Consider the following 23,904-nt stretch of genomic DNA (forward strand, 5'->3'; position numbering starts at 1 on the left):
GAGATCAAAAGTGAACTCGTCTAACTTTTATGGCCCCGGGCCAGAGCTTAGCTTTTTATCTTTCATAAAAGCTTACACTGGAGTTGAACTTAAATTTTAGCATAAGATGAACCTTACATGTAGTAATTCAGTCAACTGAATGTGAGGTGATGCTGTAATCCTACTTTTTTCACGTGAGAACTTTTTGCGAGGTAAAATTCTCGCCGTGATCTAGTCCTCAAATGTCACTCAGGTGATCCAGTGCAATCGGTCTTCGTCCGTCGTCGGACGTCTGTGCGGCGTGCATTAACAAATTTATATTTTCAACTTCTTCTTAAGAACTACAAGGTCAATGCTTAATTGCCATTTTGGGGATAAGTACTTGACAAGTTTGTGTATGGGCTATGGTAATCAGGTGACCGTTAATGCCTATAGGCCTCTTGTTTTCTAAAATATTGTAATCCAGATCGCAAAAATAAGTTACCTTGAACCAGTTTATCAACAGTTAATCGCGAAATAAAATCGTAGCGAAACTTGGTTTGCTATACTATTTTCCTGGTTTGCAGAACATCGTCTAGTTAATACAAATGTACATATATACATGAATGTAAGAAATTATATATGCATACATGTAATGGTAATCTTGATTAGGTTTTCAATTGATTCTTTAAACTAACGACTAGTTGAGAATGTTGATATCAACTGAACAAACCCTCACGACACAAAAGAAAGTTTTGGAAACAAAATGATACTTTATCTTGAAGAATTTTTTTTTATAATTTGTTGTTCATTTAATTGCACTCCCTCCCCTACAAGTTATCAACGTAAATGTGGGAATCAGTTATACTGAAGCTTCACAAATCATTTAAATAAAGTAAATTAAGAAGATAATTAAAATAATGCTCACAGCGTTCGCGCATCATAATCTTTTTTTTACCGATAAAACGATAGAGATATTTATGAGAATGACGATAGAGTTTTCTGTAACAATGCATAATTCAAAAACATGATGAAAAATAAAATGTCATATTGAAGGTCGTGTATCGTTTTCTCAATGTTTCATTGCCACGTTGCACGAGCCCTAATTATCTCCCACCATCCATCACGCTTATTTTTCACCAGATAGTGGCAAACCTTGGTTTGGAATCAGGTTACAAGGCTGGTCCAATAACTATTCCAAGACACAACACCGCCATTGCTTTAACGACAAGGATGCATCAATGCTGTCATGAATATCATAAAAAAATGATCAGGATTCTTATCTGATTTGCCATTTAATACTGCATCATTTGGAGAGACGTATTCCGGAAAAGAGCATACGTTTTTGGGATCTGTTTATCTGAATTCCAATATGATTGCATGTGTCAGATGAATCCATAACAAATACAAATTTCCATTATACGGGGAAAATTCAAACTGAGTTTTATGGGTTTGGATCTCCATAACAAAAATCGGATTTACATAATTTATCAGGATTGATTTCGTAGAGCTCATCATTTTATTTTGTCATCAAGATACTAAGATACTAATTTATTTGGTCATATATCAAATTTTCATATTGAATTATGTTGTTTGTCAGTTGACGCACATGTACAAAATTAAAGAACTCAAAACTAAATTATCAATACTCTTAACAAGTATTACTGTAACAGTGAACTTGTGTTTAGGCTGTCAATCCTGTATAAGCCGTGAAGCAGTATAAAGTGTTCCAACCGAACAGTTGTACAATCATCAACCTTATAACCTTTTCAGAAAACACCATATATATTCATTTATTTTATTAGATACACATGTATGTGCGATCAAATAAATGCCCAACGTGTGGCCCAGGACTAAAAAAAATATGTAGACTGGACAATTCTGGCAATATCAAATGTACTGTATGCACATGTTTCGCTTAAATAATTCAACAAAGGACACGTTTATTTGTTGTTGTTGTTTTTTTTCTGCTGAAGTTTATGTAATGATCATGCGAAGAACAATAAACAAACTAAACAATGACTAGTAAATCAAAAAGTGGATGACTCATTGTTTCAAAAAGAAAGGGACACGTCAACTTTATCATACAACATTAAGATAGATTTCCAACATTTTTATGTCCACTCATTGTCTTACAAAATAATCTTTTTAGTTTATTGATGGACGGCCTCTCTCTCTCTCTCTCTCTCTCTCTCTCTCTCTCTCTCTTTCTTTCTCATTCTCTCTCTCTTGTTCTTTCTCATTCTCTCTCTCCAATTATATTATTATCCGATTTCTTAATACACTTATGTTGTAAATGGTCAAATTATAAATTTATACATGCATATATAAAAATTTTGAACCTTGAAAAAAAAATTTAAAAAATTGTTGTATATTAAGTTTTTTTATCCTCGTACAAATTTATCAGTGAGATTACAATTTAATCTGTAGTTAAGTGATTTTTCCTCTGTATTTTTTATAAAAGAGCAAGTACTTGACAGTAGTTTTAAGCAAGTAGGTGAAAATCCCGAACAGGTATAACAGGGAACAAATAAATAAATGATAAAATAAATAAAAATAGGTACAAAAAGCAATATTCAAGCATTTTGTCATCAATGGTACATGTACATGTATTTATACTCTGTCCCGAGGTTTTGCTTCCAACACTTTTCGCTTGATATTTTGATAATAATAAATACCTTTATGCTCAGACTACGTTCATCCTAAAATACGAAAAATGTCCGGAATATCTGTCTTGACACGCCCTCTCTATCGCTTCAGGTTTCAATACACATCCAAAAATAGAAAGTCTACCGAGATTTTGCAATGCATCAGCCATTAATAAGCCCGGATGATAACGTTAAAAAATTGCGCGATGTATTCCGAGTGTATTCCGAGTGTATTCCGAATGGAGAAAAGATGTAAACATATCCCATTATAAATCTCCGTAAGAAATGTGTTTTCGTTCCTGTAAACTTTAATGAGTGAAAAGGGATAATTTGGAAGTTATCTTGGATATTTTCCATTTCATCGATTCGAACTGTACTTCTTTCACATGTATGTGTATTTTTATTAAAAATCAAGTGATGGAAGCAATAACTTAGGACTGACAATTATTTTTTAAAAATACTAAATTACAATTAGTAAAAATGCATTGACTATAAAAAAGATAAGTATGGACACAATACGTTTTAGGTCTACATGATGTTCAAAACTCACCACACTCAGGTAGCAGTAACGTAGTGTTATTTTAGCGCCGAGGGCAGGAAAAGTTCACTGGCAATCAGGGAATCCCTCATCGTGTCTCCGAAAACAAGCATTAATGTCGATTCCTCGGGAGCGATAAAATATGATAACGGGAATACCAATAACTAGAAGGCTAACGTTTCCTTATAAGTCGTAACAATTATGATAACATATTGTATCTGTGTATATGTGGACATAAAAGAATCAATCACCCCGATTCATCAAGTCTTCCATTTGTGATATTGGTAACAATCGTCTGATTTTCATAGAAGAGATGGTTTGGTGTAAGTTTCAAGTGTCATTTTGAAAGTTAATTAGCTTTGCATGTATGTCCTTGAGATACTTAAAAATAGATTTTTAGCATCAATTTATTTGTTAAGCTGCTTAGAAGAGGGACTTCCAGTTGCGAACATCAACTCAGATGAAATGAAAATGTATTAAATTTTATCAAAAAATCAAGTTCAATATTAAGCTATGATAGGCTTTATATACACAGCAGACTCACACTGCTTTGTTTGTCTTTACGCTAGATTCAAAAGGAAAGAAAGAAATAAACAAAAAATGAAAGAAGTATTAATAGACACCATTGTAAGCTGTATTGATCTCCTTCTAAAAATGAGCTCCATATACAAATATAAGGAAATATCAAAATTTCAAAGGTAAATTATATAGCTTTTTTTCTAAATTATTGTTTATTAATTGTTTAAAAATTCATATATTAAAATTCTAAGAGCTCTTAGAGTTAATTTGTTGACGATCCAGCTTCCTTGACTAAAGCATTTCAATTCATGTGCATTTAGATATATGAACTAAATCCTCGATCCATAGTTGCAATATTACTAGATGAGATATTTGGGATTGTGTAATGGTGTTCGTTCATGACTGATCATCGAAAGGAAGCTTTTGATGGGATATTTAGCAGCTATCCCTGGAAATCGGAGGAGAGCGTGGTGCTTATCTATAGGACTGGTTAACAACTGAATGGCAACTCTCCTTCTGGCACGTCAGTGTAAGTAATGCTTCACTTTCCAGGGTTGGTTATCTCGTCTTGAGTGTTGAAAAGACGGAGGCAAATCTAGAAGTTGTATGGCATCATCATCATCATGAAATGTGTCAATACAAAATTTCCTGTAAAGCTACTCAAAAGTATTGGTTTTTTGTTGAAATAAACAGTTTGAGAATATTGGACATCCAATGTGCAATATGAAACAACATCGAGAAAATTGAAACAATATTGATATCAATTCGCTAGTATGTAAATGCGATCTTTTTTATATTATTTTTAATGAGATAGCAAACTTTTTAAAACAACTTGCAGAAAATCTTATATACATGTAAGCCGTATTTAATTCGTTTCTGCTACATTGGATAACATACCAAAAGTTTGGAAGGGTAATGAACTGCGTAAAAGAATACATATTGTACATTGATATCAGTGTGTGTAGATCTGCGCATGCGGAAAAAGGAATCGAAACAGCATCGAGTAAGAGGCATACATGTACATGAACAGCAGGTTTGTTTACAAGATTAAATACTGGACATATTTAATTAGCGGTGACAAAGTAAAGTGTTCCTTATTTCTAATATCAGTTAATAATGAAGTATATAAATTACCATTTTCACATCTGATCAGAGGTTTTAAAATTAAAACATTAATATTTGTCCACTTGGGTCTCATTTTTTGTCTCCGATTGCGTTAGACCGCTACAAGCATGCATATGCGGAATGTTGATTTTTTCTATTCTACATACTGATAAATAAATTCAAATACATGTATACTGATACAATAAAGTAATATAAATAATATTTCGAGCTTGGGCATTAATTTTACATTCCGGTACGGACTGCATTATTAAATGCATAGTATTAGATACTTAGTCTATTACATGCGTTTAGATTAAACTGTACACGTATAAGATCCAAAGGGCTTATAACTTGATAAACAAATATTCACATTAAACATTTCTTTCTTTAAAAACAGTCATTAAACTTGGCATATATAATTGTATATAATTTAATATAACTTTGAAAGTACATCGAAGCGATAAGATTAAAACACACTTTAGTGAATAAATTAAGACGACCCCCCCCCCCCGCAAAGAAATCATTTTAACTTCTGAGTTCTTAGCAATAGTGTACTTTAATTTGCTAACGTATTTTTAAGTTCAGAATAAATAGAGATTCTCTAAATTAAGCAGATGATTTTCATAAATTGAATTTCAGTAAATCTAAGCAGTGAAACTAAAAAAATATTCCTATCCTATCCTATCGTGTATCAATTCTATCGTATCGTGCGTTCATCCTATGGTATCGTGCATTAATCCTATCCTATCGTGCGTTAATTCTATCCTATCGCGCGTTAGTCCTATACTATTTATCGATCAGTTTAACAGTTTTCTAATTGTGTGGGTTGATGGATCTGTAAGTAGCTTTATATTTAAACAAACACAAAATAAACAATTATAATACCCCTCCCCTAAAAATAAATGCATATATATAACTAAAAGAAAAATTAAAATAGTTACTAAGTAAACTAAAAATGATTCAAATACAATGTATATAGTTGCAATAAAATATGCACATCAAAAAAACTAAATATTCGTGTAAATATATAACCGATAAAAACCCGTCAAATCGATTGTAAATGCACATGACTGTATAATAAAGTATGAAAAAGTTAACATCAAAACAATACAATACAATGAGACTTTATACATTTTGTGCTCTGGTACTATCAATGCAGTGAATTCTGATTTCATAATTACTTATTACTTTGTGTGGATTACTGAAAATGAGGTAAGTTTTCCACAGCAAAACGATCAACGACTGTACAGATGTATGCATGTATAGGGTATAAAAATATATAAATAACCTGTCGTTATAAATGTCTTCCTTTGCCTCTGCTATAAATCAGTAATTATACAAAACATTACAAGGGAATGTCAAAAACCTCAGCTGTATTTGCATTTTGGTCGGACTTCACACTTTTGCCTAACTCGGAGAGAATGGATAGAATTTCGTTTTGTCTCTTTTCTACGCTTTGAATCATTTGTTGAATGTCAATTAAATCAATATCGGAGGAGCTTCCATATTTCTTGGCCGATCTTCGCATCTCACTGGCTGCCCTCCAGAACTTCTCTTTCCAGATCAGGTACTTCGCCTTTTCCTCCTTGCATCTGGCGGCCCGGTAGTAAGATTTTATAACATTGGCTGCCGCTACTCTTCTCGTATGTTTTCGTTTCTCCTCATTCGAGAACTTCAGGAGATACTTCTCGTTGCGATTCATTTCAAAATGGTGTACAAACACGGAGAAGACAAAACCTGTTATGCCAATCCCAAGAAAGCCAGTGGCAGCGGACACACATCTTCCACAGAAGCTGACGGGGTAGAAATCACCGTACCCAATCGTAAGAAAGGTGATCATGACCAACCAAAGGGAGTTAAGGAAGGAACTCATCTCCGACCCCGGAAACGTGTAGGACTCGCATGTCTGCATCGCGAAGGAGTTGACGATCAGAACGAGGCAGAGGATCGTTATCACGAACTGGAAGGGGTAGAGATAGAGAAGATATTTAATCATGAAAGACGAATTCAGCCTCACTTTGGTCAGATACGCTAGATGTTTCGCCAACGTCCTGTTGGAATAAAGCTTTGAGGCGAGCCATTCGGAGAGAAATTGTCCAACCAAGTAGAATCGGAAGACCATAAAGAGAGACAAATAAGCGTCCAGATAAACGAAATCACGTGTTAAATCGGCACTTTCTTTCGACATTGTTTGTAACGGTTTCGGGATTTTCCCACTTCCCGGATATGGATGGATGATACAGACAAAAATCTCTATAATAATCCCTCCACAGCACCGCAATCTCCTTGACCGACCGGAAAACCTCTCGATCTTCCGCTGATATCCATATTGCACAATTATGAAGACGATTAAAATCGCAGTGGATATTGTGATCAATGTTTTCAAGGCATCCGACGGTAGAGTATTTTTTTCTATAGTCTTCGATATGAAGAGTTCTCCTTCTAACACCATAAATATCATTCCAATTGCAGCAAAAATACATTTTAAATACACACAAATCCGCCTTTTTCTGATTGCATTTTCTTTTAAAGCAAGGATGACGGGAGCACGGGAAGCTGCCGATACTGTGGCCGGAATGGATTTACTCCGCAATTTGCTTTTTTCCTTAAGTTCCATTGTTAGTATCTTACATGTCCTTATGTCTTAACCCGAAATCACTTGTCCCAACTGTTCTGCTTGACTGTCTTATGGTTGATTTGACTGTGTCTCGACGGTTTGGGTAGATATATATAAATCTTTGCCTTATCCTTTCTGAGACAATATCTACTTCATTAGACAATCCTAAAGAGGTTGGGTCCGTGAAGCTTGAAAAAGAGGCAGAGAGTGGGCAGTAAGTAAAGGTGTTTAATCGAAGATCGCAATCGAGTCAGTCATTATTATAATTATAATAAAACAACCCGGTCTCGTTTAACAATATGAATAAAAACCTGATCAGTAAAATGAGGAGACCGTGGTTAATTATAAAATAAACAGTACTATAAACAAATAAAATGATACTGCAATAAATTAATTCATAAAAGTTTTTGACTTAAAAATATACCATCACAATTGTTTACATTAGTGACTTAATAACGTCAGTCCTAATAAATCTATGATCGCACGATCTTAAACTGTATGATATAAATAAGTATAAAAAATCATAAAGGAAATATTAGTTAACTCAAGTTAAACAAATTAAAACACTTACACAGTATTAAAAAAAGGATTTTTGCGCGTCATCTTTGCTTCGTGAACGATTAGCAAACGAATAACAAAAAGCATATCTCCATACATAAAAGAGTTCTAATTGTTTAGAACGCACTCGGCAAACCTCGGCTGATTCCGTAACGTACCTCGAGCGCCGAGATGTGCCGAGTTCTCCTAAGTTAACCAAGTTAATTTAAATACGGAATTACAGTATAAGAAATAAAATTTTGAAATTATAAATGGTTTGAAAATGCGTGCGACCATAAAAAGCTTAAGAACAGTATCACTACCTATAAACACATACAAATTAATGAACATAATATTAATATTGAAAAAAATATATAATTCCTAAAACTATTGAGCTGTCTGATAATAACACTTAATTAGATTAAAATACTGATAATAAAATGAAATAAAATAGTTTACGCAATATAAAAACGTACAATAGTACATAATTTTACATACCTTGAAAAAGAGGCAGAGAGTGGGCGGTAAGTAAAGGTGTTTATTCGAAGAGCGCAATCGAGTAAGTGATGCGCATAGCCCAACTTTCGCCTGTCGTAAAAATTTAGTTCTTGAAAAACTGACCAATGAAATTAGTGACAATTGCGTATGATTAGAAAAATGTAAGTAAAAAGACAATAACGCGTAGTAATAATTCACACTAAGTAAGAACTACATTTTTGCTAAAGGGGCTCAACTTGAGTAAATAAGAGTCTTATGTATGACACCTAGTGTTTGGACAGTAAATTGCTTCACACATATTGGATAACAAAGAAATTAGTTACATCAAAGAAAAATGAGTATAAGAAGACACAAAATGACTTATCCTAAATAAACAATGCCAAATGTTACAATAAAAAGAATTAGCTTAGTACATGGGTCTTTGCCATTAAAAATAGTTAAGGAATTTCACACTTTTAAAACCATTGATATATAGAAATAAACAGAATGATTGAAAAACATAACATATTCTTATATTCCACAATTTCACACAGATTTATAAATTTTAGAAAATTAAGAGTTATAAAATCCTCTTTCTGTACATTTGAATTATTGAAATAAAACGCTTTATATGAAACTGAATGAAAATATGTAAAAACATGTAAACAGTGAATATATGTGTGTGACACTTACCTTGCGTTTTCTAATACACAAAACCTGTTTTACCTTTGCCATCCTGTATATATAGTCTCCGCTTAGGGGCTTTATTTAAGGAATTGGGCTAACTTCATAGTAAATCATGAAATGTGTCTTCACGTAAGTGAGAAACAGAAATAACCTCCCACCTTATTTATCTTAAAAAATTATTTTACACTTTTTTTGGAAAAAAAAGTCTTATGAATATTTGATCCACGAAGATTTTCATAACCTTTAACCCACTGGTGCCTCTCGACCATAATCTTTTCGTTCGTTTTTTTTTTTTTTGGTCTGATAGGTAAAGTCTCATGTCCCATAATTGGCGTTGTTTACCACAGATGATAATCGAAATGACAAGAGGTAGTAAAATCTGTCAATTTGTCGCATATAACATGGCTATAAAGAAATAAAAAAGCAATCGAAGCGCGACGGAAAGAGCCCTAATGAACTCTCCAGTTTGTTTACCTTGCATATAAGATCCGAATTTAAGAAAAAAAATAAAAACTATAAAAAGTTAAGCTTTTTAAATATTTTTTAACTAAATAGAATAATTTTTAAACGAATAACAAATAGGTGTATAAAAGTAAACGCACATAATAGTTTGTGCGGTGATTCATCGCACATCTATTTCTGAAAATTGTACAAAACGGCTTTATCAGCAAGCGGTCAAAAGGTCATCATTTCAGAAAACAGTAAACAATGAGAAATTGTTTATTATTTACAAATATGTAAACATACGTGATATATCAGTTTTAACTAGTTCCTTTCTCTGTTTTTTTCAAGTTTCCTGATCTAACTGGAAAACTGTTGAGTCACTGAGTCATGTACACATAGTTTAGTAACACTTATAAATTAGTTTAACAGTGATAAATTTGATGTATATCTGATGAATCTTCTTAATGATTGAACAAAGAATCTTTTATCATTCAACTCAACATGTAAAATCATTTCAGATCCGTAAGTAATTACTGCCTTAAATTAATATTTTACACAATGTATTAATTGCCAGTTTATATTAAACTTTTTAACGCTACATAATTATATGTATACAATACCATTACTTGTTCTTGTACATTTGTCAATATATTAAGATTTGAATGAATAACTATTGTATACGGGAAAATATTTGCCTCCGTTTAATTTCGCCCTTTTCGCCCTCGTTGCCCTCGTGGGCGAATTTATGACTGGGCTAATTCCAATGTCTTATAATATTATTTTTTTAAACACAACTGTAATTGGGCGACTTCAAGACGGTGCAAAAGTGTAGAAGGGCGAAAATTACAAGGGGCGAAAATATAACCTTGTATACAGTATTGTAATAACAATACGTCAATACATCTGATTCATATTAAAGCCATTTGAAGAAGCGTGTGGATTTTGGGTAGTTGTGTCGAACAGCAATGTGACGTAGGCCTTGTCTATCTCGTTGCCAGCAACTCAGCCATGGCTCTTTGAAATGGCAAGATCTGTCTGACTTTTGAGCTATGACTACGCAATTGCATATTCCATACGAAACCAGCGACATCTTCAACTGTTTGACGCAAGAAAGAAATAGTTATCCTCTACCGAAAAGTCCAAAGTCTTGTTTCTTTAGAAATTTAATAACACTTTAAAAAACTATCAGTTTTGTTGACACGTTTCTCAGGGTTGTTCAGAGGTATTTCACACGCTACACAAAAGAAAGAATTTCACACCTGAGGTACCCTATGAAGAAAGGCAATAAACATCGTATAAAGAAATCGTGTGTCCTTTTACGGGACCTTACTCACTCGACAGGTAAAAGATTTGGAGATGAAAGTATCGCTTAATGCATTTGCTGGAAGACTATTTGAAACAGTCAAAAACAAAACAATAAATTTAGAGAACATATTCCCACGATAAATGCCTGACTTAAGTTCATTGAAATTAATTAATGAATACATGTATCATTTTTTTATCAATTTAAATAAATATATGAAAGGATTCAATTTCTATTATGCATGTATATGTACAGTCATATAATGTTAATATTATCATAAAAAGTTGTTAATATATTATATCTACCTGTACGTTGATGTTCCTGGCATGGTTTGATAAATTATAACGAACTAATTATTTGAAACTATTTGTTCTCAATAATATCATTCTATACATTTCATCTTGCGTGATGCTCATAGATTAATCATTTTGATTTTATCTGCCTAAACCGATGTCAAATTCTAATTGAGCAACGTAGATTGAGACACAAAAGGAAAGGGGATGAAACAGCGAAAGAGCTGCTTCATGTACAAGTTGGACAGTCTTTTACCGCATGAAACAAAAACGATAAAAAGTTATGAGATCTGACACGAGGAAGTGTTCTTGATCTTAATAGGCGTATTTTTTATAATATAAAAATTAAATGAAAATATAAACGAGGGAACGTATATCTGATAGAATACTCGGAAAGACTGGAGTAGCCCTGCTTTTAAACCAACATATACGGGAATGATCACAAACCGCTCTAACCCCCCCCCCCCCCCCCCCATCCTCAAAGGAAAAAAATGTTTCCGGAGAGAAGGGAATTAATTGCATGTAAATCATCAATTTCACGGGGGGAAAGATTTTTGTACAACAGCGGAACAATACACAATAAATGATAATTTATAATTTGATGTCTCTCGTCTCCTATCTAAAGCGTTATTCAATACTAATTACTGAGGAGTAACAGACGTTGGCATAAAACGATAATTTAAAACGCGTAAAAGTGATGGCAGGGTAAGGTAAATCAAGATGGATAACACTGATACATGTACAATTGAACTTGATTTGTTTTCATTGATTTCTCAATGTCTGTTGTGGACTTCTAATTTGACATAATGGCTGAAATTTCAGCTAATGAATAAAGTAGGGAAAAAATCAATTTAGACAATTTATTTATTGCTTGCATTTGATTTTTTTTTCCGCCATAGGCATTGTAAGAAATATTATAAGAAAATGTAAAAACTTCGCGTCCTTGCCTCTCTCGTTAACAGGCACGTAGCATCGAGGGGGGGGGGGGGGGGGGGGGGGGGAGGAGGGGGGGGGGGGGGGGCTGGCCCCCCCACTTTTTTCTCGCAGCAACAAATTTTTTAAAATTTACATTTAAAAAAATGAATTATAATGGAGTTGGCCCCCCCACTTTTTTGGAAGTAAGTAAAAAATTGATATGAAGATAAGGAAATGAGGAGTGAAATTGAAGTTACCTCCCCCCCCCCCCCCCCATCACGGATTAGGAATTTCATGATTTTGAGGGAAAAACATTTTGGTAGGGATGAATTTTTTTTTTTGAAGTATAGTTTAGTCTACCTAGGATTTTGAAGATTTTTGGAAACTTTAAAGTACCTTTTTATTTTTTTCATTTTTTTTTGCTTGTCAAGATTTTTTGGATGGGTCTGGACCCCCCACTTTTAAAAACGATGCTACGTGCCTGGTTATTGCTAACCCTCAGCATGGACACTGTAACAACTATTATGCATTTGCATTATGGTATTTATTTGATTTAAACAATATTTTATTCAATATAATACATGTATATTGGATTAGGCAGCAGGCACAGCCCATTTTAGCCCTCTCCCTACATAATGATTTATATTATTGTATGATAAAAAAATAACCAAAGCGTTTTATTTAACGTCTTTGTCCGGGTGGGGGGGGGGGGGGGGGGGGCGGGGATATTGCTCATTTTTTGCTGATGTTAAAAGTACTTAAAAAAACCTGTAGTCTGTTATTTTTCGTATATGAAAACCTGATGATAAAAGACCATTTCAAAGTTGTTTATTGATATTTTTTTAACTTTTATTTTACACAGGACATCAACATAGTAATAAATTTTAATATTTGAAAGTCAATGTCTTCCGATGTGGTCTAGTGGTTAGGATTCCTGGTTTTCACCCAGGCGGCCCGGGTTCGATTCCCGGCATCGGAACATATATTTTTTAAAAGAATTTTAACTTGTGACTATTTGCAATCATCTGCATACGATAACATTACCTTATATCCAAATCCAATCTCTTACGAACGAAAGAACGAGTGCAGTGTTGGGCCCCGGTAAAGTGAAAGAATGAAGATTCAAATCAAGCATATTTTTTTTGTATCTCACATCGTCTAAAGACCATAAGAATCAACAATTTTAAGCGCTGAAATCAGTGTATATAAAAAGCAAGAAGCTTTACAACAAAGAGGGGTTTAGCCAAAATTCCTGATTTTTTATAGTAATCGAGGACAGGCATTCATTTCAGAGCCTTTAAGTTTGTTTACTATCAGCGTAACAAAAGACGCATTATACATTTAAAACTATCTTATGAAAATAAGAAGTTTGTACAATACTAGGCTGATACTTAAGAAATGAAAAATATATCAAAATTTCAAGGTGTTTCACATAGCAAGCGAAAGCTATTACCTGCGTGACACGTTGAACCAACGTATGGAATGAATTGTTTCAATTAGTCTCATGGGTTCTAGCGAGGTAGACTTTTGTCAAGTGTGTTCACTGTAGAACAATAATAGGTTTTATATCGCTTTCCGTCGACTTTGTACGGTCATTAGATATGACTAGACTTTGACCCGTTCGTGCACGGGTTGACATTGCATATGATATAGGACATTTACGAAATACATGTAGATACGTTGACACACCGTATTGCTGAAATTTATATAACCAAGCTTTAAGCCAACGATAATGCTATTAATTTCACTACACTCTGCGTAGTTAGAATAATCTAACTGTGTCTCGGCACAGGGCTTTACCACAATTAAAATGCCTCCCATATACCCGTAATGTAGCAAAAAATTGCAGAATCACTCGGAAACGATTTTGGAGAAAATTAATGAAGATGCGTTGAAAATAACAGTCAAATTATTTATAACAAACTATTTTGAGGCTGTAAATACCTTTCACCCAAAAATTTAATTCATATTAATGAATTTAAGAATCAGGGACTGGAAGAATTCAACACTTTTTCACCAACGTTTTAACTGGCTTCGAATTTACACACCATGTTGATATTCGAAACTTTCGGGATTTTTTCATATTAAATGCACTAAGTTAGCGTTATCTCCCGTATTTCCTTTGATGAACAGAAAAAAAGACAATTTTCAATGAAAATTTACACGTATTTGTGATATCGTTTCTGAGTTTATCCATACAAATGTGATATTGTGGAAACATAAACTAAAGAGCCTATCATGTTTTAGCGTGAATGTAATGCACATGCACAAGATTGTAAAATCCAAAAAATCCAAATGAATTCCGGATTTTCTAACGGAATTTTCGTTGATTATTAATTAGCGAAGCTTGATTGAGAAAAAATAAAATCTAATTGGTAATCTTCAAGTACCAATGATGTTTAAAATATATAAAACAAAAGACAGTACTCTTCCGATTCCTCGGTATTAAAACCCCCCAAAAAATACATTGCAAGGAAAAGAAGAACTTTGGGTTAAGTTTTTGAACGAAATTCTTGCGCATGTAAAGAAAAACAAAATATGATTGAAACTTTATGTAATTAACTGTATTACTATTTTTAAATCTTAAATATTTCAAAATATTGTGTCTTACTTTTAACACTATAACGTAAATATTTTATGACAAAGCTGTCATGTCTGCCTTGCTCCCAATTACACTGGGAAAAATGTTTGATATGTATTCTTCATGAAGCTCATTTAATTTTCTTCCGTGGAATCTCTATCTGTAATTGTATTTTTGATCCATGTACCAGAAAGAAATTTATACCCTTCCTTGTTTTTAGTAGCATTTTCCTCTATTAATGAACCAACACATTACAATGTCCTCCAGTATTTCGTGGAAAGCGTCAGAGTTGTTTTGCGGTTTTTGAAGTCATGCTTTGTCTGTGTGTGTGGTCATAATTGTGTTCTTTGCAGTATCTGTGACGTCAAATACACAATATGAAGTTTGAAGTTGCATTTGTTTACAATTTCATATCACTTTCCCCCTGAATTTTAATTGTTTCTGAATTACTGTCAATTTTGGGCTAAATTTGTATCTTCAGTATACCGTGGGGGGGGAGAGAGAGAGAGAGAGAGAGAGAGAGAGAGAGAGAGAGAGAGAGAGAGAGAGAGAGAGAGAGAGAGAGAGAGAGAGAGAGAGAGAGAGAAGAACGATCAACTGATTTCCCAACCTTTTTTTTAATCTTCTTGGAAAACTTTACAAACAACACCTGATAAACACCAACACTTGTGAATTTTTTTTTTGACACATAAGTGGGGTTCTCATGTTTAATTCCTTGAAACGTTATCAAAGAGGTGGACGAAATTGTCTATATCTTGTTATTTTATCTGCTCTAAGTGGTTAACACTTTCTTCCGGTTTATTATTTTTTGCATTTTTCTTCCAACTTGTTTTTCTGCTCGGCTAATTAATCTACAGCTCTTTCTTCGTCTTTTAGTATAGGCATCACTTTGAATTTTAAGACGCTTACAATTTTCCTGTTATTGACTTTTCAATCCCTTAAGAGTTGTTACTCTTTTCTCTTGCTTAATTGAAAGATTTCAGTTTTAATCTTTTTACTGTTTGCAGACCTGCTTTCTCTTAGCTTAAACATTTGTTGTTAGAATGTATTAGTATATTTTCGTTGTTTATTCAAGCTAAAACAGAAGTTTCTTTCTTGCATCTTTTCCCAGACATTGGTTCTTATTTTGATTGTTTATACCCTTTTACACCCTGATATGACACAATTTCTGTTTGGAGATTTATCGCAAAGTTTCTGATGTCAAACATTTACACGTAAATAGGTCCTTGATTTTCAATTATTTCTTGGTTTTAACAACTTTAAACAAATCTGAAACTAGGTAAGTTGGTACATTTAAAACAAGTTACTGATTCACTTTTCAAATCTTCAACAGTTATTCCAAAGCCTTCCAGCGAAGCCCTCTATCTTGTTTGATTTTTCAAGATTCAGAATTCCGAAAAGTAATGACAAATTTTTAATGTGTTTTAACGTATTAATTTTCTTCATAAATCTTGTCTTGACTAATAAAACATCTTCCAAAATGTGCCTTGCTTTGAACACTCCTTTCTTAAACTCCCCTCTCTTTAAAATACCTTGAAAATCAAATTGTATTGTAAAGTACAATGGACGAGGCCTCAGATCATCGATTGAATCAATGGCAAAGCGGGACAACTACAATTTTCATGCCATTATTTTAGATTTATTTAAGACTGGACAAATTTCACTACATTAAACTCGACTCAAGCTATATTTATTTTATGCTAAAAATTACGTCATGCCGGATAATTATGCCAGTTCAAGAGCCTTCTGAGCTGCATTTATCAAAAAATTCAAGTATGCCACATAACGTTCACATATCGTTCACCGTTCACTTTGCGCTCCGTTTGCGCTCTGCGTTCGCTTACCGTTCACCTTTAATAAGCGTTCACCAAATTCCGTTAAGCGTGCGCTCACTGTTTGCTCAGAGTGTGCTCCCCGTTCACTCAGAGTGCGTTCACCGTTCGAGTGGAAAAGTAAAGCGTTTCAGGGACTGCTACTTATCTTTCATCATATAAGAGTATTTGGCTGATTTCCTAGAAATCGCCGTAATCAGGCTATTCCGATTCTTTGAAATTTCATCAGTTCGATAAAATGATACTGTAACACACCTATTCGGAACACTTAGTAATTTTTGTTAATCAAAGGAAACTTTCCGAAATCTTCCGAATATATCATGAATATTCAGAACCATATCATAAAATTCTAGTTGCAAACGTCATTTTTCATTGGCTATACCTATTTATCTTTTCAGAGCTTGTATACATGTATTTCTCGCATTATCACCGGTGTGAGATCGGTTTGTCCGGTGTGAGACAGCAGTGTGAGATTTTTCTGTCTTACACTGTGTATTACTACGCCGTTTTAAAACGTAAACAAACGTTGTCTGCTGTAGGGAAATGCAAAATGGTGCATTGAGATTATCCATTAAGTAATTGTGTTGCTAAATTAATTACAATTTATCATATTTTTAATTTAAAAAACTGTCGTATGCTCTCATTTTGACTTGCACTATTTGAAGCACGCGGAGGGATAAACCGAAGGTAATCTTTTGAACGTCATAACAGAAAGTTGTCAAACATCATTTTTTTAAGGTAATATAATGCGAGAAAAATAATCATTCATTATATACTCGTGTGGGATAGTGAAATTCCACCTCGGGGCCAAGATTAACGGTCTAGGACTCGGCAAAGCCTCGTCCTAGACCGTGAATCTTGTCCCCTCGGTGGAATTTCACTATCCCACACCCGTAATAATGAATGATTCTATTAGTCACAACATGACACGCGTTAAATTAAATTTTATTTACTTTGACATTATAACTCATTGTTGGATACACGAGGATTTATATATTTCCAGGTGTAAAGGTGGATTTTAGGCTGAAAAGTAGGACGAGTTTAACATGCATCGGACAAACTCTTCGGATAATGAACTTTATCTTAGAATCTGCATGCATTCGCATTTTTAGATAACATTGCAATTTTAAACCACTGAAAGATAGCTATATATATAGTAATATAGATAGTCAACATTTTTTATATTTTATTAAAAATCGTGTTAGTAACTCTACGTCTATATGAATAACTTATGTAAGCATAAATTTAACGGAGACGTTGTATCGAGGTGGATTTCAGTTCAGATTTTATTTCCATCCGCTCCCTTAATATCTAGCTGCAGGTCTGTAGCTCCCTGTCTGAAAAAATTCGGATTGACGACCTGGGAGCTACAGTGCCTCCCATAGTAATAAAAACTGCAATTTACGGCGCATACAAAATTGTGCTAGTTTTGGACTGATTAACCTTAGTACTGCCGGAGTAGATTTTACTGATTATTATTTATTTTGATATCACTGATATGATTGTTATTTTGCACTGCAAGTAGTTCTTAACTCTATTTAAAAGAATTAGCACATTTTTTTCTTATTAAATATGAATTTTCGGGTTTGTCCGACAAAAATGGAAAACTTTATTTATATATGAACCACGCTGTGTAATATTCAAATATAGAATTAACACCATCAAACTCTACGATGTCTTGTATCTGACAGTAATCGAATATATCTTGAAAGGTGCGTCAAAGCAATTTTTAGCAAACAAATATAATAATGTAATAAAGTCTAGTCTACCTCAGTACTGATTCTATCTCTAGATTGGGTAGTCTGTGCTTGATTCCAAACGCCATCGCAGTAATGAAATTCTGGCATAGAAATACATTCGACTACAAAAATATCTAATTTGTTCGTACCATGTAAAATCTGACTATTTTTGAGGTATTTATAAATAAATTTCCCTACATGTAATTCTTAATTCTGAAAACAATACAATGTACATCAAATTTATCGATTATTTTCAATTATTACGTTTTGTCGGCGGTGTTGATTGTGTTTTGGTCCAAGCATTGTTTTACTTCCGCTTTGCCAGAGATACTGCATAGAGGAGTTGATTAAAATCAACTTCCAAAAAATAAAGAAAAAAAAATGTGTTTCAGCATACATTTAATTAATATGTAAACCGTTATTTCACGTGCTTATGAGGGGTATTATCTAGTTAATATATTATATTTTACTGCTATTTTGTACCTGTAAAAATAGTATTGCTAGTTATAAGTGTATTTTTGCTGATACATTTGTAACTATCAATGCAATGCATAAATTAATCTGCTAGTCAAGACTCTTTTTATTATACACAGTCACATTGTCTTTGTATTATTGATTGACCCTCGTACTTTGCACATTTTTATTAAGTTGTGGCTTTGTAGCAGTTATAACAATCGTGAACTACAATGTAGGAGGTAAGTAATATCAAATAGATCTGGAGAAGTTTTGGTTTATATTTAAAATAAAATAAAAGACAAACCTGACTTTCAATACAAAACCATATCGTTTTAATTATGATAATATTAATCTTAATCTTATCATAATCTTTGGGATCATTATTATATTTTTAGTTTATTTGGATCAATCTGGGTTAATAGATGCACGGACGTAACATTATATCAATGAATACGATGATGAAAAAGAGAGATGTTTAAGAAATAAAAGTAACAATAATTGAAACCAGAAAATAAAAATTAACGCAAGTCCAAGTTGGTTGGTGGTTATTGCTAATTTGGGCGGGATAGCATCGTAGGATCTACACGAAAGAGCCACGTTTTTTTCTTGTTTAACCTTCACCTAACGGACGTCTTATGTAACCAGATAGTTAAAAGAGCCACATTTAAAATCTAAATACGTATGTGTCTATTGATTAAACGTAAAAGTACACTTTAACTGTAGGGCATCAATAATACATCCCGGAAATCTGAAATAGATTCGCCAAAATTAACCACAACGAAAAAATGTCTGGAAAACGAAGTGGGAACAGTTGTCAGAACGACCGACAAACTGCGATAACATAAAAACTACAGCCCACCTGATTGCATGGGTAGTAGACTAATACGTCAAAGGAATGTAAAAAGAGTATCCCATCGCACAATTCTACTGGATATGTAATACACTGTCATGTTTCACTTCGTTCCGTTAAGAATACTCCAATGTAGATTCAAGCACGGTTGATTATTTCTCTTGCCGATGAAACCTGAAACAACTACATGTATAATATAATAATAGTTTTTATCGATATCTGTCATACTTCTTAGCTTGCACAGAGCATCTTTTTCAAAATTGAGGTGCCAAACTTATCCGAAATATTGTGAGGCAAAATACCCCCCCCCCCCCAAAAAAAAAATGTTAACCAATAATCTTGACGATCCTAAATCGCAATCTTAAGCTAATTTTGTTTATTTTTCAACCATCGCTGAAGTGGGGGTTGTAGCAATTTTTCAAAATTTAATTTTTAGCTTAGAAAAAAAAAACCCGGCCCTGCCCCCAAACACCTTACAGGTACGTGGGGGAGGGGTGCATAGGGAATTCACTGACCACGTAAAAACCATATTAGGTCAACTACAAACCATGTATCCAATATTGCTTACGCAAGACGATTGAAATGATTCAATTTGGGTTTTTTTAAGATAAAGCATGGACGAAACTTCAAAGTCTTGTATCTGCATGCGTCTCTTGTTTTCTGTGAGTGTCAGTTACACTGATCTTATTGCGTGGGTAGTAGCACTAGAATCAGTCATTATGTCGTATATTTAAGACACCTCGACAATCTGAATTTTGATCTAAAGTTATAGATATAAAAGGTCGAACGTCAGTAATTGAATAATATGGTAAAAGTGCAAGTGACGTTAACATGTGGAATGGATTGAAATTGCCTACTCAGTTGCAAACTCACTTACTTGAAAGACTTCATAAACAGAAACGAAGCAATATAAGATTTTTAATCACAGAAACTCACAACGATCAACACTCAAAACATTCCTTTTATGTCACAAACATTATTTTTTCGATTTATTATAATAATATTTAACTGATCTCTTGATTATTTTTTCCATTTGCATTTTAGTTTTTTTTTTTGCATTTGTTTAAATCACAATGATTTAATTCTGGGTGTAACGCGCTTTCTGAGTGGTTAAAAAATGTTTATATATCGTATAAAGAATTTTGCCTACGTCATAGTAAGACTAACGTCAAAAACGTATCAATACGCCTGACGTTACGTTTGAATTTTTTAATAATTTTACGTAATTTTAAAGGTAAAATGACCGTTTTTATCTACAATGAAGAGTAAAAAAAATAAATTATAAGCAACGAATTCAATATTTATTAGTTTTATACGATATAAAATGGTTTCAAACATTTTACGCTTTTTTTATAAACCGCTTCGCAGTTTATAAAGCGTAAACTGTCCCAAACCATTTTACATCGTATAAAACAAATAAATATTGAATTCATTCCTTACTTACACCTCAAATTTCAAACTATGTTGGCATGGTATATCAGAATGCCAAAGCGAAACAAAATCAGACACGCATGCATGCATGTCTCTGTTTTGGTCATTTTAACTTTTTTTATGGACTCAAACTCAATGACATTTATTTCATTGAAAAAACAACTTAGAAAAAAAAAACACATTTCAATTGGTACCATAAGTGATATCGTGACAGATTACGTTTTATTTATAAACTCTAAATCTAGCATGCCTTAAAGAAAATTTTAAGTTCACATTTACATTTTGAATTTTATACTAGTTAGTTTTCCGCTTAGGTCTGTCAATAATAATGATTGTTTTATGCATTGTACGAAGTCCGAACCTCCTCTTTCTTTTTCCCGCCAAAGTACATCAATTATTTAATTGCATGGTTTTGCAAAAGAAAAAAAGGGACGGGGAAGCACACATCTTACAAGCAACACAAAAACGATACAATCATGTGCCTATTCATAATTAACATTGGTAAATTATGTATCGGGGATCGGTGTTTTGCTAGTAATTTACAATAATCCAATCGTTTAAATCTTGAATTAAGATTTCCTTGTAATATTCATTAGGTACTTTTTAATCATACGAAGGGGAAAGGGTCATAAGTATGATATGAATGTACTTAATAATGATTGATTATTAATATTAGCAGGGCATGTGCAACCCTTTTTCACTTTTTTCCACCGACGAACGATATACCATACCTTTGGTGAACTTAGTTTTTTTTTTTTTTTTTTTTTTTTTCTTTTATTATAAAACAAGTTCATTCACATATTCATTATTACATCATCATCATCATCATTATCATCATCATCATACATCGCACATTTAGTGTCTACAAATAATCACCTATATCGTGGTAAATATCATTTCTAATACAACTAGTCATTTTTAGAACAGTATTTTGCATACACAGATTACTTTTCAAACTAAATAAGAGGTTTTTCTCTGACATTTTCTCATCCTTTAATCTACATTTCATCTTATATTTATACATACTAAAGGTAATAAAAGCTATTAGGTTGTTTAAAAGCAGTGTTTTATCGCTTACTTCAGCATAGAATCCAAGTACAATAATTTTCCAAGTAATATCAAATTTTAGAAAGGAGCTGACTTTCTCCCAGATAGTCTTGATAATTTTACAGTCATATAGTAAATGTTTAATATTTTCTTCATCTTTACATATTTCACATAGCGGGGATACATCTTTATTCCACTTGCTTACATAAGCATTATTGTTCAAAATACCATGTAACAATTTGTAGTTAAATTCTGATATTCTTTTCTCATACATACTCTTAATTTTAGACGTATATACATTTTTCCAAATATAACTTTCTGTAATGTTAAATATCCTGTTCCATTTATTCTCTTTGATCGGTTTATGAAATTTCGTATCAATAAATATAGAGTAATACAAATTGCTTTTTACATTTCTTATTGATTCTACAACATTGTTTTTAAACAAAAAATGTACATCTTTTCTTATGTTAACATATTTTGCATATGAACAATCAAATTTTTGTCTATACATTTTAACAGCTTTCTTAAGCATTAAATATTCACACAGAATATTATTCTTTTTAATCAGTTTGTTTGAGAAATACGTAATATCATACAATTCCCCTGTTTCGTCAAAAATGTCTTTTACATACAAAATACCACTCCGTATCCAATTATTAAAAATCAATGGTTTTGAATCATATTGAAAAAGTTTATTATTCCATATAAATTGGCTTAAGAACTCATCTCTCGTTAAGTTACCAATTACTTTTTGCTTCTTACAACTATTAAACGCAGTAATCACATTTCCATAAAATTGAGGAAGTTTAAGCATTTCAAAAAATTTCAAATCATTTAATTTACTCTCATTAGTCTTGATAATATCAAAGACCGAAATATTATGTTGTTGTAAAATACTACTAAGTGTTCTGTATGTAATGCTATCTACGTTTACTATTCGACTTATCCATGATGCCTTTGCAGCATTAAATTTGCTCTCAACATCAATTATCCCAATACCACCTTTTTCAATATTACCAATTAAAGTGTTTCTTTTAATTCTATCTCTTTTTTTCCATAAAAAGTTGTATATAAGTTTTGAGACACTTTTAAAGAAATCAACTTTTGGGTTTTGTAAAATAAAGGCATTGTATAATATCTTGGAAATAGCTAAAGTGTTAATGATTGTACATTTTCCAAATATTGTAAGATTTCGTTTTTTCCAAACACTTAGAATTTTTTCAAGTTTTTCAAGTTTGCTTATCCAGTTTTTCTCATAGCACACAGTTTTATCATGCCCAATGTAGATTCCCAGAGATTTAGTGCAGGTTTTCGTAATTTTTATCCCACCGATAAAGGATTCATTAGCGTATTCGTTTATATATGTACCAGTTAATAGGCATTCTGTTTTATCTATATTTAGTCTAGGTCCGGCAACTCTTGTGAATTCTGAAACTGTTTTAAGTATCTTAGTTAGTGATTCAGTATCTTTTATCAATCCTGTGCAATCATCAGCATGTTGAACGATTTTTATATTATCATCACTTGTATCATTTCTTTGAAAGGATAGTCCTCTAATCTGATTATCATTCCTTATTTGAAAAGCTAATATTTCTAGTACAAATATGAATAACAAGGCAGAGACTGGACAGCCTTGTCGAATACCTCTTTCCATTGTACATGGTTTTGATATCTATCCATTGTTTTTCAATTTAAACATGGGTTTATTGTAAAGTGTTTTTATCATTCCTATGAAGTTAGATCCGAAATTGAACTTTTTTAGAGTCTTAAACATGAAATTGTATTCTACTGAATCAAACGCTTTTTCGAAATCGAGAAAAAGAAGTATTCCGTCTAGATCATTTTTTAAGTAGTATTCAAAAACATCTAATATCAATCGTGCATTTTCGCCGATATAACGAACCTTAATATATGCACTTTGTGCA

The 23,904-nt window shown here is 32.8% G+C and overlaps 1 protein-coding gene and 2 non-coding genes across 3 annotated transcripts in view; 1 reads left to right on the top strand and 2 right to left on the bottom strand.

The window, feature by feature from the left end:
- The window catches only part of LOC105332085 (FMRFamide peptide receptor frpr-18), a 35,265-nt gene extending 31,664 nt beyond the window's left edge, over positions 1-3,601 (bottom strand). The window contains exon 1 of the mRNA XM_066082543.1: positions 3,157-3,601. The gene's annotated coding sequence lies outside the window, so the exon portion shown is untranslated. The remainder of the gene's footprint in view (positions 1-3,156) is intronic.
- A 3,892-nt stretch (positions 3,602-7,493) lies between these two features.
- LOC105332086 (uncharacterized) lies at positions 7,494-9,131 on the bottom strand. Its single transcript, XR_010713260.1, has 3 exons — positions 9,092-9,131; positions 8,420-8,509; positions 7,494-7,572 (listed from the first exon to the last, which is right to left on the bottom strand). It is a non-coding gene; the product is annotated as an uncharacterized protein (transcript).
- Positions 9,132-12,947: 3,816 nt separating this feature from the next.
- Trnae-uuc (transfer RNA glutamic acid (anticodon UUC)) lies at positions 12,948-13,019 on the top strand. The gene has a single exon. It is a non-coding gene; the product is annotated as a tRNA-Glu (tRNA).
- Positions 13,020-23,904: the final 10,885 nt, after the last annotated feature.

This window comes from Magallana gigas, chromosome 4 (genome assembly GCF_963853765.1).
Source record: "Magallana gigas chromosome 4, xbMagGiga1.1, whole genome shotgun sequence".
NCBI lineage: Eukaryota > Metazoa > Mollusca > Bivalvia > Ostreida > Ostreidae > Magallana > Magallana gigas.